At 43.8% G+C, this 18610-nt stretch overlaps 1 protein-coding gene across 2 annotated transcripts in view; it reads right to left on the minus strand.

Moving 5' to 3' along the window:
- Window positions 1-18610, minus strand: part of RNF13 (ring finger protein 13) — a 1555558-nt gene that overhangs the window by 160772 nt on the left and 1376176 nt on the right. The window lies entirely within an intron of this gene.

The following is an 18610-nucleotide window of genomic DNA, read 5'->3' on the forward strand; positions in this document are numbered from 1 at the left end:
GCCCCATTTGGTATGTACCTCACAAGACATCTACAGCAACTGGAAAGGCCACAGACATACCTCACAAAGAGTATTACCGGCCTCAAACAGATGCCCTATACAGACCATCTCACAAAACCACAGCTAGACTGTGTCGCATACCACCTACCCAGAGGTGACCTCTGCCTAACATACAGCGCTATGTCAAACCCAGAGCTGTTGGACATGCTCCACATAAACAGATCACAATCTCTTGGAGCTACATACTCTAGGGACCTAAACCTTGTCACCTCAATAAACAGAACATGCTGGAGGGATAGATTCCTATCTCAGAGACATCCCATACTCTGGAACAAACTACCTAAGAATAGCAAACAAAGCTCCTCATTAGCAGTCTTCATGAATAATCCTGATGATTGTATGGGAGATAGGAAATACACCCCGGGAATCACCTCTGTGGCTCTGCTTGACAGGGGCACATGAAATTAAATTACATGGGTGTCAAAGGCCAGGATGGCATATGGCTAAGCTTCTATAGGCCCTAGGGTCAACAGCCTATTACCGACCTATGAACCGATACACACCCAGATGTACTTGTTGCAATAATTGCTATGTGAGGTTGACTGAGTGTGATGGTGAATGTGTTGGTGAATGTGTCAAAGTTCTGTATATGTATGATAGCTTAGTGGGAAACTGTTTCTGTCATGGTATTTTGTGTCCTAGCTCTGATCCCAGCAAAAGATGTGTATGCTATTGCTAGGCAGAAAAAGCAGTATGGCATACGGTCTGAGGTAGTCCCTTGCTGTTGACTGGGGTGTGCCATTGTAGGCTAAAGCAGTACATGTATGCTCATTGATTGGTACTGCTGGTGAATCCGAATCCCGTATGAACTGTAGTACTACCTGAAGCTATAGGTCTAAACAGCACAGTATGGTGTATGTCCACATTGCTTGGAACCACTGTTTTGTGTGTTCCCTGTAGTCCTCACAGATTACATACCTCAGGCATAAGGTTTTGTAAGTACTGACACACAGTACTGTATGGTACACAGATAAAGCTCATCTGGGTTGCCATACCTTTGTGCCTTGTATATATGTCTGATGTGTGTGTGGGTATGCCTGTAACATTGCCTCGGTCATATGTGTGTTACAGGATATAACTGCGTATCTAGCAACATGTATAGTCTAGTGCAGCAGCATGCCACCTATATTCACAAATGTGCACATGTTAGGCAGGGGTATGCCATCAACAACTAGTGTGGTATACTGGTAATACTGTAACTGGACTTTACAATCATTGCAATGGATGACATATTTCTTTATGCATTAGCTTGATATATACCTCCTGTGGCTAGGTGGTGCATTGTGTTGCATACAGTGTGCCATGTACTGTTGTATAGTCTTACATACTGGTTTCTCTTTGTTGCTGTGCAGAACATGGTTTGATATATAGAGTGTGCCAGGCATTGTCAGGCAGTTGTGAGTTGAGCACTGATATGTGGTATTGAAAGTGTGTATCCTCTGACAGCCAATAGGTTGCTATATATGGCAGTTCAGTGATATCTGTACTTTAGAATATTAAGTGTGCCGCATGACTTTCTCACACATATTGTTTCACTGTCTTCCAGGGTCATGGCCCACCATCGCAACCCTACCTATAGCCTAGCAGAGGATGAACAAAAAACAACCAGCCTGGTTCAGCACTTCACCCTGCTATTCTCAAGAACCAGCCAGGACCAGCATGAGCGGACTGCACTGTGGCAAGATGTTGTCCATAGGGTAAATGACATAGGCATGCATAACAGGATGTATGAGCAGGTACGCCATCACTGCAGTGATTTACTTAGACATGTCCGGCAGCGTGCGTCTGATATCCGTAGACAACAGCTTGCCACAGGTGGTGGGGTAACCATCCATCCCCCCTCACCAGAGTGGAGGAGCTGCTTCTGAGCTTGGTGGCTCCTGGCCAACAACAACAGCACACATGTATCATCATGGAGGCCGGAGCCACCCAGCAAGTTGACACGAAGCGTGCAGGTAACATGGCATATCTGTAGACTACTGTTACCTCTATTGGTAGATCATGCATATGTGAGATGTGTACTGTGTAGTTAGAAGATGTGGAGCCTGGTGTTGTGCAATACTGATAATTTGGAACATAATCTGTAGGCCTGTGACTGCCAACCGTTGTACTACTGTAATATTGCAAACCCACAGTAGCAATGCCACAGTTCTTGCCACTGACAAACTGTCTCATATCCTTGTAGGTTCCTCTGGTGTGACAGCAAGGCAGCAGACCCATGCTGGTGAGTGTGTTCTACAATTAATATTGCAAATTAAATGTGCATGTCATAAGTGAGGTGTAGGCCATGTACACATGTAACACACCTACGCATAATGCATGCTGTGCATGTTTGCTGTGAGACTATGCACATCTCAGTAACATGAGTAGCTGCCTCAAACACATGCAATACACAGAGCATCCCACACAATTGTGGCTACACTGTAGTGGACATTGGATAGGCAGAGTCGATACACATGCATACAACATACACAACATTGCCATACGCAGTACACGTTAATATGCTACACATGGCGTATTCAGACACCCGCTGTACGGTCGCACTCCAGTATCCCAAATGTCATCCACACAGCACACATAATATACCTGAGGGGTAGAGGCCTATCATGGGGCTGTGCGACACTCTTCAACACATAACACATTCGTGTTAGGCAATGCTCCCTACTGGGCACCGTACAAATCAATGTAACAACTGGCTGTGAAATGGTGAATGTAGCCATGGTACTGCAGTTCAGGTACAGCATGCTAGGTGCCGGTCTGGCACACATTAGTAGCCTTGAGTGACCACATGATACTGCATGATGATGGCTCATGGGACTACACCCCATCCAGTTACAGTAACCACAGTACTACACATAGCATTCATTGCTATACACTTCAATGTTGTGTGTGTGTGTGCAAACATATGCACCTATACACAATATGCATGGCAATCACCATTTGTACAAAGTGACACATATATGTAATGCTACTGAGTATATTGGTCACATGACACACATTGGGTATGTGTGATGTTTAATGTTGCAGTTGTGTTGTAGCATGCCATGTCATGGCTGGCACTTGCATTTCCACAATATGTTCTACACTCACCATAACCACTGTACAATGGTTATGTTGAGCAATGGTATTCCATCAGGTATACATGCACCACTCATCCTGTGTGTATACACAGCACGCATGTGCTAAACCTGTGTCCACAATTATCTGCTAAAGACACAGATGCTCTAATCAGAAATAGATATCTATGTGACACACAGATACACAACCAGCCATGGTATGTATACCTGTGAGTGATGGTGCACAGGACATTGCAGAGCTTTTAATACTTGCACAGCAATGTTGTGTCCATGTACACATTGCTTTCCAGGGTGAGGCCAATCACTGAACAACACACATGCATCAAAGCCATGTATACTGTTATTAGCAAGGACTGTCTACACTTGCACTGCATGCTGTTGAGCAACACACGTCCTGCATGCTGACACGTGTGATATAGCTGTTTGGCTTGTGATACTGTACCCCACCATCAACCGCTATTGAGTATGTTCTGGATTGCTGGTGGTATGTGTGTGTGTGTGTGTGTGTGTGTGTGTGTCTGCTTTAGTGAGGAGTGTATTTGTGTGCATGTGTTCATGAGTGCATGTGTGCATGTGTTCATGTGTGCATGTGTGCTTGTGTTCCGACATCATGTACAGGTCGTAAAGTGTGTTTCCTGTCTTCCTCTCACAAGTGCTGAGGTTGGGCTGGTTCACTGCAGCAGGGAACCTGATGTCACTGCGCCAAATAGTGATAGTGAGGATAGGTGTGTTGAGGCATAGGCATGTTTGCCAGGGTCTGTCGTTGGGCCACCAATCGACAGTACACAAGTGTCCACCCCATCCATGCACACAGTCATACTGCCAATACATCCAGCACCAATGCCCTTAGCTGAGGGACAGTGTACAGTTGGCATTGGCCAGGACAGTGTGGTATCTATGGCACATGCATCCCGACACAGCAGCCATATCCAGATGTCTGGAACGGTACCACATAGGCAGATGTCCAGGGGTTCCCGTCAGAGCACTGCTGTTCATCATGCCCCTGGCAGACGTGCTGCAGGTCTTACAACCTCACGCATGTTCCAGACTGTCATGGAGGCACAGGCACATATGGAACAGTACACCAGACAGGGACTAAGGGCACAGATGGCACATAACACCGCTGTAATTGACAGTATCCATGACCTAGCAGGTGCCATCCGTAATTACACTGAGGTCACTGATAGACATTGGGGTGAGACATTAGATGTCCTCCGTAATGTCATGTCCATGTGTCAGGGCAGTGCGGGATGGTTGAGACGTCAACATGGACATATGCCAGCAACATCAGCAGCTGGCAGTCGCCGCTGACATCCCTCAAGTCACAGCCTCTCCCGTAGTGCCAGTACCAGACCCAGCAATGTTGGGGGTGGGCTGTCCATAGACTGTCTAGAAGACCACGTGCACATGGCTCTGGACAGTCCCAGCAGGACCTGGGTCCAGTGTACATCTGTCTACCTCTGAGGATAGTACCCAGTCTGGCTTAGTACCTGATACTGTCAGTAGCACCTCTGGCAGGCACAGGTACCATATCCATGGCCAGAGATGGTGATCTGTAAAGCCTGGCAGGTACAGTCTGTGGCTGTCCCTCAAATCCCCGTATATGGCAGCCACATGGTAGAACTGTGTGCATGCAGACACATACATACATAAATCAGACACCTAGGGCTAACACATACCCGCACACATTACATCAACATTGGCCCTCACACACACACACACACACACACACACACACACACACACACACACACACACACACACACACACACACACACACTCACACACACATATACATGTCGATTGTATGGCTCAATGTAGGCCTCTGGCAAACCAACAACACACCCTGTGCATATGATGAAAACTGTGCCACCTCTTGTCATCTGTAACATTGATGTAGGAACAGGCTACCATGGTGCTGATGCACAGAGTGACTTTATAGCAATGCTAGCGTGTTGTCAGCAGTAAAGTGTAATGATATCCTTGAAGGTGTAGCTGAGCAGGCATGATGCATTAAAGCTATGATTGTCAATGTAGTATTGTTTACACCAGTGTTAGTTCCAATAGTGTATTGTCCGCCCACGTGCCACTTGGCTGATGTGTGTAGTATTGGCAGCATGCGTTAGAGAGTGGACAGTATGTGTGGGATGTGTGTAACACAGATTTGCAGGTGTACATTTGTGGACATGGTGGAGGTGCACTGTCTGCATGTATGTGCATAGTGGACACATGGGCAGGTGACATGCCCTGTATTACACAGTAACACTCCATAGTTTCTATTGGTGGCCAGTATGCATTGTACTACACACATTTTGGAACTTGAGTACATGTGTGTATGACATGGTTTGACACTGTGCTGTGGGTGATACTGTTACTATCTGTCATTGCTTTGCATTCTGGTAGTATACATAACCTCAACAGCCTGACCATAAACAATCATTAGATTATGTCTTGACAATTGATACAGAGATGTAGGACACACAGTAACATTTGGATCCTTCAGGTACTATACTATGCCAGTAACCAGTGGTATTCACCTGCACCCATTCCTGAAACCACTCCTGTTTGGCATATAGCTCTCTTAGGTACAAGCAATCACAGTAGGGATATGTCCGTCCACATCTGGAAATGCATACTGTGGCCTATAATGCATTCTCCAGATGACACACACATCCTCCACAAGGGTATCATACAGACAGATACCTGTTGTCAAACCCATGCTGTAAAGCTATAAGCCAACTAAAGCATAGTCATCCACCTTTACAAAACACAGTATCCCCACAGTACCACATAGGTAGTAGCCACCAACATGTTGAACAGGTGCCGATGTGTACATGCAGCCAAGTGTTACATCATCTCTCCTTTGGTAATCACATTTCCAAAGGTATTTTGAAATCCCTCGGTGGATCACATAAGCAATAAGGGGTCTGCATGCATATCCACAAAGGTTGTTGTACACCTATAATGAATAGCCATCATTGACAGATTTTGCTGTGTTTGAACAGGTCTGAAATATACCTCAGCCATAAACCCTCACGCACACTATTCAATAGAAACCGTAATGAGTGTGTGTGACACGGATGACCTAGGCCGGGGATCACCGCAGTGGCTGGGCTTGTCACAAGCATACAGATGTGATCTAAGATCTGGAAAGTGGCAGCACACTCTGGCAAAGATGACAGATGTGTTCATGTAGAAAGCAGGGTCCCACCTATGAAATAATTGAGGTCACATGTACGTATATGTATTTGCCACACAGCTACCTGACATATGCAATGCACATACTGTTGTCATACTGATATGTCATACAGAAGTAAAAGCAAAACCCACAACACATTGACCAACAGTGTCACACACAGAGCGCACACACACACACACACACACACACACACACACACACACACACACTCACCAAGTGCAGGATTCAAACCCCTACCTAACTACTTTATGATAATAGAGCAGTACACATTAACACGACGTGCTATACACATTACTGGAAGTTTTCCTTTCCACAGGTATATTTGTAGGATGGTGACATCAGACTTGACAAAGATAAGTATACCACTTTTAAGGTGTTTTAGTACTCAGTACTCTCCAAAAAGGTTGCTCCTCTCCAAGGAGATCACACACACACACATACACACACACACAGTTGTCAAGTGCAGGATTCAAACCCCTACCTAACTACTTTATGATACTAGAGGAGTACGCATTAACACAACGCGCTATACACATTACTGGGAGTTCTCTTTTCCACAGGTATATTTGTAGGATGGTGACATCATCAGACTTGACAAAGATAAGTATACCACTTTTAAGGTATTTTACTACTCTCCAAAAAGGTTGCTCCTCTCCAAGGAGATCACACACACACACACACACACACACACACACACACACACACACACACACACACACACACTTGTCACGTGCAGGATTCAAACCCCTACCTAACTACTTTATGATACTAGAGGAGTATGCATTTACACGATGTGCTATACACATTACTGTGAGTTTGCCTTTCCACAGGTATATTTGTAGGATGGTGACATCATCAGACTAGACAAAGTGAGATACATTAGGTGACATTAGGTGGGCTACATAGAAGGAATTTCTAAACACTTTGGCCATGTGATCATCAAAGGAGAGTTTACTATCTACCTGGGTCCCCAGGGCCATAATGATTTTCTCTGTACATACTGGATTACCACTTATGTGGTAATTTGTGTGCACTTTGTTTTAGCCAAAGGGGATGACTATGCATTCTTTGGCATTCTGCTTGAGGGCATTGTTTTGACACCAGGTATCTGTCTCTGTAAGACCCTTCTGGAGGAAGTCTGTGTCAGCCGTAGAGTTGATTACGGGCCACAGTTAGCAGTCATCTGCAAACCTGTTCAGCCATACTCCTCCCATGCTTGCCTGTACCTCTGAGCAGTATCTACTGAACAGGTGGGGTCCCAGGACCAAGACCTGTGGGATGCCATTTGTGACTGGTTTAGAGTTGGACATGGCACCCACAACTCTGAACATGTGTGTTTGATCTGTGAGCCACTTGGCCACCCATCCTGTGACATAGCTGTTAATGTTCAAGCTTGTAAGCTTGTCCATGATGACAGAGTGGGGAATGGTATCGAAAGTCCTTAGTGAGGTCCAGGTGGGCTGTGTGGACTACTTTCATCTCCATCTATGTCCTTGGTAACTGTTTCAAATAAGTCAACTAGGTTTAGGAGGCAGAATCTGCCTTTAACAAGGCCAAGTTGGGTAGAGTCCAGTGTCTGGAGGTCCCCAATGTCTCTGTTTATGGGTTCCATGATAATTTGCTCCATAGCTTTGCAGACCAGGCTGAGTAGACCTATAGGGCAATGGTTTCCAGGTTCTGTTGTGGCACCCCATTTGTGGAGCTGGATGACTGCTGGTGTATGCCATTCTTTGGGTACATAGCCTGTGGTCCGATTGAATCTGGACAGTGAATGTAGGTGAGGGTGTAGTTCCTTTTGGGGCTGGTGTAAGACGCAGCCTGGGACACCATCCAGTCCCATTGATGCTGTGTTCTTAGATTTGGAGAGGGCTATCTTTACCTGCATGTCCATGAAGTCTGGGGCTCTGCATTCTTCTGGGATGGACACAGGCCCTTTTGGGGGTGATGGGGGGGAGTTTGCACTGAACTTGTCCCCCAGGATGTGGGCAATGTAAGTTGGTTCAGTGTATTTCTTGCCATTTTTCAGTAGCTGACAGCATATTTGGAAGTTGCCACCTACATGTTTGGTATAGCTAATGAAGGCTTTGTGGTTGTTATTCTTACATTCCTTGGCAATTTATCTTTAGAAACTGGCCTTGGATTATTTTGTGAGCGATCATTGTGTCTTCCTAATTAACTACCAATCATTAGCGAATTGGAGTTCTGCTGTGGCGACCCCTAACCGGGAAAAGCCGAAAGACACAAACAAACAATTGTGTCTTCCTAATAATGATCAGTGATGCCTTTCCTTTTGTGAAGTTTGCTCTATCGTGTTCGTTTCCTCCTTCTGTTGTATAGCTTATTTATGGGTGACGACCACCAGATTGGTTTCTTATTTTTGGAAGAGTGCATCTTAGTTTTATTTGGGATGTCTCAATCCATGCATCCCTCTAGATGCTCATAGGATGCACTTGTAAATGATTTGGCAGATTGTATAGCATTATCCTATAGCAAGGGGGCTTTGGAACCTTCCACTTTGGTCTTGGGAAGTGTGCAGTTTGCTTTTGAAAATATCTTCACAGTGGTTTCCTTGACTGGGGGGGGGGGTGTGGGATGTGGATGTCCAGTGTGATTACTTTATGATCTGATATTACCAGCGAGGGGTTTATCTCTGTTGTGGAACACTAGTACCCCATGTTGGTGATGATCAGGTCCAGTATGTTGTCACCTCTAGTGGGCATGGTGACCAGCTGTTCCAGGGCATTAGAGTATTTAAACTCTAGGAAACATTGGACAAAGGACGTTGTACATAAATAATTCTCCCACTCAATGTTTGGGTAGTTGTAATCTCCTCATATAATGGTGCTTGATAGGACCTTTATATTTTCCACTGTTCTCAGGAATACTGAGTGAGGTTCATGAGACAAGGTAGGTGATCTGTAGCAGGCTACAATTTGATAAGCAGCTTTGCCCAATGTTAGTTGCACTTGCATGGTCTCCAAGGCTCATGCTGTGCCACTAACCTGAAGGTGTGGGTATCCATAAGGTAAATGGATACACCCCTTCCTTTTGTATTTCACTCGTGGTTTTGGGACCGAAGATCAGAGGGATTGTGAGTGTTTTACATGGTGCATGTCCAACAGCTCTGTGTTTGACATAGCTTTGTATGTTAGGCAGAGATCACCTCTGAGTAGGCGATATGCGAGAGAGTACATCTGGAGCATTTTGAGACGGTCTGTGTATGGCATGTATTTCAAGCCACTAATGCTCTTTGTGAGGTATTGCTGCAGGCTTTCCAGTTGTTGTAGTTGCCTTGTGAGGTACATAGCAAAAGGGGCGTTGTACTCTATTATGGTTCTAGTGAGCGATGAGTAGAGGGGAACAATGTCCTCTTCTATTCTGCATGAGACACCTTTTGTGATGAGGTGTGCCACATAGGAGGATTTCCTGACTACTGTGGGGATGTGATTATCACAGGTGTGTCCACTGTCCACCTGTGACCCAAGGTCTCTTGTCACACTTTCAGTGTTAGGTATACTACCGCCTATGTTGTAGTTCATGGCTACAGAGTTTTTAACAAAGGGGATGACAATGCACTTTTTGGCATTGAGCTTGTGTCCATGGCTTTGACACCAGCCATCTGTCTCAGTGAGGCCCTTTTGTAGGATGTCCACATCTTTAGTATTTACAATTATGGCTCCTAGTTTGCAGTCATCTGGAAACTTCATTAGCCACAGACCTTCCATGTTAAAGTTTACTTCAGGGAAGTAGATATAAAACAGGACAGGACCCAGGACTGGACCCTGTGGTACTGCACTCGTCACTGGTCCAAAGTCATAATTGGAGTCTGCTACTTTCACAGTGTGTGTTCTGTCAGTAAGTCAGTATGCAACCCATCTTGTGACATAGCAATTTATACCTAATTTAGTGGGTTTATCTATAATTCCAGAGTTTGGGGTGGTGTTGTAAGCTGTGGCAAGATCTACATAGGCTGCGTGAACCACCTTACCCTTGTCTACGGTTCTGGTGACTGCTTCAATGTAATCTATCAGGTTTAGGAGACATGATCTGCATTTTACAAACCCAACATGGTTGTTGTCCAGAATTTGGGGATCACCAATGGTTTTTTATAAGTTGAATGATGATGATACATTCCATGGCCCTGAAGAGCAGGCTCATCAGGCTAATGGGGCACTAGTTCCTGGGGTCCATGGTGTCTCCAACCTTGTGTAGTAGGATAACCATCGCTGTGCACCATTCAGCAGGCACAAAGCCTGAGGTGAGGCTATGACTGAACATGGTACGTCGCTGTGGTGCCTGTTCATTCTGTAGTTTGTGTAGAACACAGCCTGGGAAGTTATCTGGTCCCATGGATGCTGTGATACTGGCTTTGGAGAGTGTTTTTTACCTGTACAGCCATGATGACAGCAACTTTGCAGTCTTCCATTATACAGATGTGCATTTTCATGGGTGAGAAGAGGGTAAAGTTAACACTGATCCTATCTGCCAAGATGTTGCCAATATCAGTTGGGTCTGTATATTTAGTGCCATTGAGCTGTAACTCAGAGCAGATCTGAGTGTTGCCATGACATGGACCTGTCTGTTGGGCAGAGATCTCCTGAATAAACAGTATCCAACAGAGTACAGATTGTGTTAAATTCAATCTTGTTGCATGGGGCAACTGTTTGAGGCCAGTAATCCTCTTGTTGAGGTACTTCAGTGGTCTTTCCAGCTGCTGAAGGTGCCTAGTCAGATTCATCGCAAGTGTGTTGTGGTACTCTCTGACGGGTCTGATGACTGATGAGTAGAGGGAACCTCCTTTGACCTACATGCAAAGACCTTGGCAGTGTGTGGGAACACATAGCATGATTTTCTGACCACTTTGTGAATGTGTTTCTGGCAGTAGAGATGACTATCCACATTTGTCCATAGATCCCTTATTATAACCTCCATATTTAGCCTAAGTGTGTGAGCATGCCCAGTATGACCTTTCAGTATGTTGTTGCCTGACATTTGCTTAGTTTATTTAAGTGTGTGAGCATGCCCAGTATGACCTTTCAGTGTGATGCTGAATGAAATCCACTACATTTGTTGAAGTGTGTGAGCACGCCTGGTATAGACATTTATACTATATGTGTGTGGAAAATCAAGTTGTATTTTTACAGCAGGGCTCACCTTTGTGCCATAAATCAACAGGGATCACGCTATGCCTGCAGGGCTTCCAGAGACACTTTGCATGGACTTATCAACATTTCTACATACAGGGGGGACAGCTATTCTTTGTACATTTCTACCCGGGGGCGCAACTGATTGTTACTGTGGGTGTACATAGGATGAGGGGTTCACCTGACACTTATACACATTTGCTAGGCCTGTACTGCTATGTAAGGTACACCATTTCAATCTGTACTGTGGCCTATCGTACTGGCTTGAGGCATACTAGTGTACTACAGATCTTAGTGTCCAATGTCACGTATATTAGATTGCGACTTCATAGCCTACCCAACCCACATCACACCGCCTGGCCTGCTGTTCTCTGTCTGCATAGGCCTGTTGGGGAGGTTACCCATATGCCTCTTTAGGGGCATGATACAGCATTTCTTTGTATTTGCATTAGTGTATAATTGTCCTGTTGTGTCTGTGCCAGTGAAATGCTGTCATGGCTTAGTGGTTCAGTACTGTGACTATAGTGCACAGTATCCTGGGTTTGAGCCCTGTCACTGCTTTTTATTTTCATGCTGGGCAGACCAGACTGCTTAAGGAACAGTAAAGCAAATATGAGTATGTTTACCTGACTTTGCTCAACTTTGCCCGACCTTGCCCAACATTGCTCAACGTTGCCCGATGTTGTGCTAGTTAGCGCAAGCAGTTTTGTTTATATATACTAAATAGTGGTAAAAGCTGCTTAGCAGTGCTTTATATTGCTTAAAACATGGCAATCATGCCTTAGGTGGTGCTGCAGGGCTGCCTATGTCGGATGCACATGGTACACTCCCTATACATGTTTGAAAACAGGTAGTGTCAAGTTAGGCATCTCTTTTATTTTATGTGCGAGTCAGAGGAAGGTATCATTTCCAGGGTTCCTATTGAGCCAGTGTATGTGCTATGCGTTGCCTCTTTGCCAAGGCATTCTGGGCACACCTCCTTCTGCCTACTGCGGCAGGCTCAGGTTGTTCCTCCTCCGAGTCAAGCTCTGCCTTTGATGGCCTTGGCAATGGTGGTGGGGCTGTTTGGCCCTGCCCCATGCTGTTCCTGCTGCAGCTGTTTTCGCAGGATCATATTGTGTAGCATGGCACATACCATGACAATGTGGGTACATGTAGTTGGTGAGTACTGCAAGGCTCCACCAGATGTGTCCAGGCACCAGAACCATGACTTGAGCATCCCAAACACACGCTCGATTACATTTCGTGTTTGTGCGTGTGCCTCATTATGGAGTTCTTGTTCAGGTATGTGTGCATTTCTGATGGGTGTCATCAGCCATGGCTCCAGTGCGTATCCAGCATCCCCCACTAGGTGACCGTCATGGATGTCCTCATTGGCAAATGTCTGGTACAGCTGAGTCAGATGCCAGATATGGGAATCATGGTAGCTTCCAGGGCAGCCAGCACACACTTTCAGTATTATGCCCTGGGCATCGCACACGACCTGGCAGTTGATGGAGGGGAAGCCCTTGTGGTAGATGTAGGCCCTACCTCGCTCACCGGCTGGTGCTTTGATGTGTATGTGTGTGCAGTCAATTGCACCCACTACCTCATGGTATTCCGCTATTTGCTGGAAGCGACGCATATTGCTAGCCAATGCCTCATGGGAATTGGGGAAATATACAGGATCACCGACATGTGCTGACATGGCATTCAGGAACTGGTGCAGTACCCTGGATGCTGATGCCTGTGAAATCCCCATCATATCACCAGTTGGTCTCTGGAAGGTACCTGTTGCTAGTATTCTTAGGCCAACACATACCTTGGTTTCCACTGGGATGGGTTCCCCTCTGTTAGTTCTGTGTGTGAAGTGTGGCCTGCACAGCTCAACAATTTGCTGCAGGAGGTCTCTGTCCACTCTATAGCGCTCCACTATCTCCAGCTCATGTAGCCCCTGGTAGGTTACCCTGGGTCTGTACACTCTTCTCCTTCTCCTCACTGTGGGTTGCTCAGCAGCATTTGCAATGGCACGACCCTCAGCATCTTGCACATGTTGGCTTATAATAGCAATGGCAGCCCCTAACATTTTTTTGTCTGAGTTAAGCTTTTTAAGTTTTTACTTTCTTTGTATACTTATGTGTTGCAGCGTTTTTGAGAAAAACATGGGGAATGTTGTTTGCTGAGTTTTAAGTGCTTGGCTGGGCTAGTGTACTGCCTGTGTAATTGGCTGACTGATTTATTTCACCTGGCAGCTCTGCTAGTTCTCCTTGGTTAACTTCCTACTACTTCTTTTCCTTCCTTTTCCCTTTCTGTTTCCACAGGGGGCAGCGCCACGCAAACACGCACACACGCACCGGCTTACACAAGCTTGGTGGGTGCACATCCGCGCGCACAGGCTTAGACAGGCTTACACAGGCTTAGACGGGTGCACACGCATGCACACAAGCTTAGACAGGTTTACAGGCGCGCACACGATGTAAGCACGTTTGCAAGAAATTTCAGTGATATCCACGGCGTACACCTTCGGTTTCTGGGTTTCAGTTAAGACAACTGTAGACACGCCTCTTCCAATCCTGAGTAACTCACAGCAAACACAAGCCACTCTGCTCCAATAAGCTTACAGTCTTTCATACATACCTCACGATGTCACCTGTCTTCTACTCTACTACTCCCCTATTCCTACACTTACACTCTAGGGACATGGCTCACATGCCAGGGAAAATTGGGATTCACTATCCTTATCCTCACTTGCATAGGATTGCCTACTAATGCTTGGTTACATCTCTTAAACTGAGCTTCCCTCCTTAGCAACCACTACTCAGTAGCCATGTTGTCTTCAGCCTGTCATTCACCTGCATGGCAGAATAATATTTTTAATAAGAATGCCTATTTTTGGCTTTTTATTTTTTTATTTTCTGGTTTTTAAAGTGCCGCATGTTTGTGCGGCACTCTGCTACGCTGAAACTTCGGCGATCGGGGAAAAAAAATTGATTTTTATTAATTTTCAACAGATAAAAATGCCAATGGCCTTATATTTTGCCATTGGCATGCTTCCTCAACTGGATGCATCCTTTATTTGGAGCTGTCATTGCTCCGTTTTGCTAAATTCAGAACGGTACTCCGTTACCAACGGAGTACATTTCTGCAAATAACTCTACTCTTCCACGGACAGGTTAGTGTTTCCTGGATTGTAAATTTACCTCATTTGCATAGCTTTCAGCAGCAAATGAGGTAATTTGCATAACATAACACTGTCCGTGCAAGAGTAGTTTTAGGAGCTTTCATGCACGCCCCTGCCGGCTGTTGCTGGATCACTCGGCAGACATATTGGCTGTCTCCCGGCTTACACTACTCTTAGACTCCGTGCAAGCCTTTGTGAATCCGGCCCACCATCTTAAAATAAACTGTGCTTTTACAAAAGCCACTCCATATAACTTATTTCACAATACAATTACAAATCCCTTTTTAACATAAAAATACTTCAGAATTCATCATTAGTATCATATCCGTGCAACCAGCTTCCATATTTTGCCAACACAAAGTTTCCATATCACTTTATATTGTAGTTTTATTGTCTTCCCATTTATGGAATTTATAATATGGCACTTTGAATAATTGCCTCCACACATACACCAGATTCACTGCCAGTTTGCTATTTTCAGATAAAAACTCCACTCACGCTCTAATAAAGTAACTGGATAGAGCTAGAGAAAGAGATAAATTACTTCAGCATCAGGTAAGGCATAAAAGCACATGCACAACAGCATCAAACATACTTCTGACATCATTTGAATAAAAATGTAAAAATAGTGGATAAACAGAGTAAAAATTACACATGAAATTATTTAAAAATTGAACTTATATTTATATCTAATAAATGTGTTCCTTTGAAGACTAAACATATACACAAAAACAGAAATCTGTCACAAGTCATAAAAGAGTAAAAGCAAATTTTAGACAAGGCTATGGTGAAAAACTAGACTGAGTAGATTTGAAGCTGTCTTGCAAACCGCTAGGACTGCATGAAACCAACACTATAGGCCCAGTAGGAAACAAAGGGTAAGAGTTTCCAGTTAACTCAACAACAGACTGATAAGGGGATAAATACTCTTTCAGAACATATTTTGAATATTAAGTGTGACAGTTATGGTTTATTTCCAAAGAGACAGAAAAGATAATGTAAGCTGTAGAAAAGAGTTTAAAGAGAGATCTTCAAGGCTTTTTGGACAGTAACTTATCAGACGCTAACCTGTTCAAAAGTTCTGTGGTGGTGACACTTCTACAAAAATATTCCCACATTTGGAAGTGAGGGTTCTTAATTAGTGCAGGGAACCATGTAATCAATCTCTTTCATTTATGTATACTTACAGTACAGGTGATACACCTCAATCTGGTATGTTTTATAATACCAGTAGTTCAATGTCACCAGTTAAACAACAGATGTGAACTAATTAACAAGCTATGAAATATGCACCAAACAATACTAAACAATATTCTTCATTCCCATTATTAGACTCCTATGATATTGGGCACAATTTTGGATCACAAAACCCACCTACATGTGACTGAACAGAATGCTGTTGAAAGTTTCTGTGAGTAATAGCCCCAGAACACTACAGGTTAGAATGATAATCCTTTCCTATGAAATGGAAAAAGGAAATGGAGAACATCCATTAGAACTCCCGGGAATAGAGACCAGGAAAGAACATACAATAAAGTGATGATACCTGGCTCAGGAAAAAGTAAGGTTAATATACGGAAAAACTGTAATGATACAGCCACATTTTCTTAAACTTCAACAGCAGTGATACAAATATATGGGACATTATAAAATACTATTTATTGGCTTTGGCTTAACAGTTGCATCTCTCTGCAGTGTATCATTTTACATTTTATTAATCAGTCTTTGCACAACTGAACTACTCTCACAACATGGAATGCAAGTAAAATGATGCCAAATTAAGGAAGGGCTATAAATCAGACTTATTAATTGTACCCATATGATGCAGTCTTCAATTACACTTCAGCTCTCAGTGTAAGTCATAACCATGCAATGTTGTTTATTGTTTTAATTTAATACCTAACATTTATATCAAACTGTTATGTGCTCAGTTTTTATTCTTCTATCAAGTTCACATGAAAAGGCAATCACGTTAATTGCAGTTATAAAAGTCAAACAGAAAAATATTGTTGTAATGTATAGTAAATTGGGGTCTATATCACATAGTCGAAGTGTCAAAACTTTGACTATGTAAATAACGAACCCAAAAGTTCGAAAACTGAAAACTTCGAACACTCAGAACAGCGATATTTTTCCCAGGGAAAAAAATTGCTGTTCTGGTACAAAACGCAGAAACACACGAACACTACATACTGTTTCTAATGTGGGGGGGCTGTGCCCCCCACACCCTCCCACTTAAATATACCAACTCTGAGATCGCACCACAGTGGAGGAAATAGCAAAGCCACGGAAATGGCCCACCAAATTCTTTCTCTGGGAAAGAATTCGCTGTTCTGTGGCTTCGTTATTTTTAGACTTCAAACTTCCCAGTTCGAAGTTTCAGCATTCGGACACTTGTGCGTTCAGACTTATGATATACACCCGTAAACTGACAGTGAAGTTCCATGCTATCACAACATTTCTCATATATCTGAAACCACACTGAAACCAATGAAACATTTATAAACAACTGTGTACCAAATGTTCAGTCAGATTTCAACAATTCAGTAAACTTTCTGCTATAGTCTTGTAGTTTATGACAACATGTTTAGGATATGAGTGCCTAACAAAGTTTTTTCTTTAGTACTACTGTGCTTGAATACCTCCCTCTCTCTCTCTCTCTCTCCACTTATATTCTGTGAGACTCTGAATTCACTTATCCAAACCAGTGTTCTTAGTCACAGGCACTTATTCCTAAAGGGTCCTTACTGGGGTAACAAAGCAATGAAAAACTCAAGCAGAAGGTAGCACTCATAAGGCTTTGCATAAAGGAAATATAGGTGAAATGACTCTTACAGACCTACTTAAGGACAGGAATCACAGCAGACTATGACAATATCGATCTAGGTTTAAAGAAGCAAGTATCTCATATTTAAATGTTCAACTTTTAATGACAGAGAAAAAGTTATATAACAGAAGGGCAGGAAATACACGATGGAGTGCTTACTTGAAAAGTTGTATTTCAAGGATTACTTTTACAGCAATTATTATTTATCAACTATATAAGCTACTATAAAGCTTTACCCATCTCTCTAAATGACTGGAAGAGCCCACTGAAAACAAATCACCTTATGAGACAAGACTGAAGTGAATTGCTACTGCTGAAAGCTCTTGAGAAGCTTAACTATGAAAATTACCTATGCCCAAAGTTTTCCAGACTTCATCAATCCAAACATTCTGTACCAGTTAGTTCTGAGACATATAGGCTACTTGAGGCAATGAAATCCTGGACATGGTCCTCACCGATATGGGACAGCTTAGGTCGCTACCAAATGTAACTCTCTCCCTGGTCAAATCAGACCACAGATTAGTCACAGTCAGATTATGACTGAAGCCAGAAGTGTCCTGTAACACCCTGGTATTCAGAGATTAAGCCAATGTTAATCTACTGAAACCGAGTGATGAACTGGCTACCTTCAACATCCTGATGACTGAAAAAAAAAATACTCTTACTAAACTTGAGAGGGAAATTCGGACCCTGATCAAGTCAACAAAAAAGGATACGAGTTTGAAATCATCACCCAGGGTTAGGACAACCACAGAGTTTCTTTAACTGTGTTATAAACCTCAGAAACAATGCCCAACACTGTGCAGAGCTAACAGTAAATGATATCACATACTCAGATACAGATGACATAGCAAGTCTGCTAGTGGATAAATTTAGCTGTAATATCACCCACCTCTCTTTTCGTACACAACCAGATCTCATGCCCGCATCCACCCCCAAAAATCTTCCATGATCAAGTCCTCAAGGCATTATCCAAGGACAAGAACAATGCTTCTATGAGGCTGGATAACATACTGGGCTGCTTACTAGCCAGCCTGGTAAAGGAACTGTCAGGTCCCCTACATAGGCTTTTCAGTGCCAGCCTGCAAACATGCTTTGTGCCAGATCTTGAAAGGAAGACAGTAACTGTCTTCCCCTTGCACG

This window comes from Protopterus annectens, chromosome 4.part1 (assembly GCF_019279795.1).
Source record: "Protopterus annectens isolate FY-2018-M chromosome 4.part1, PAN1.0, whole genome shotgun sequence".
Classification (NCBI taxonomy): Eukaryota; Metazoa; Chordata; order Ceratodontiformes; family Protopteridae; genus Protopterus; species Protopterus annectens.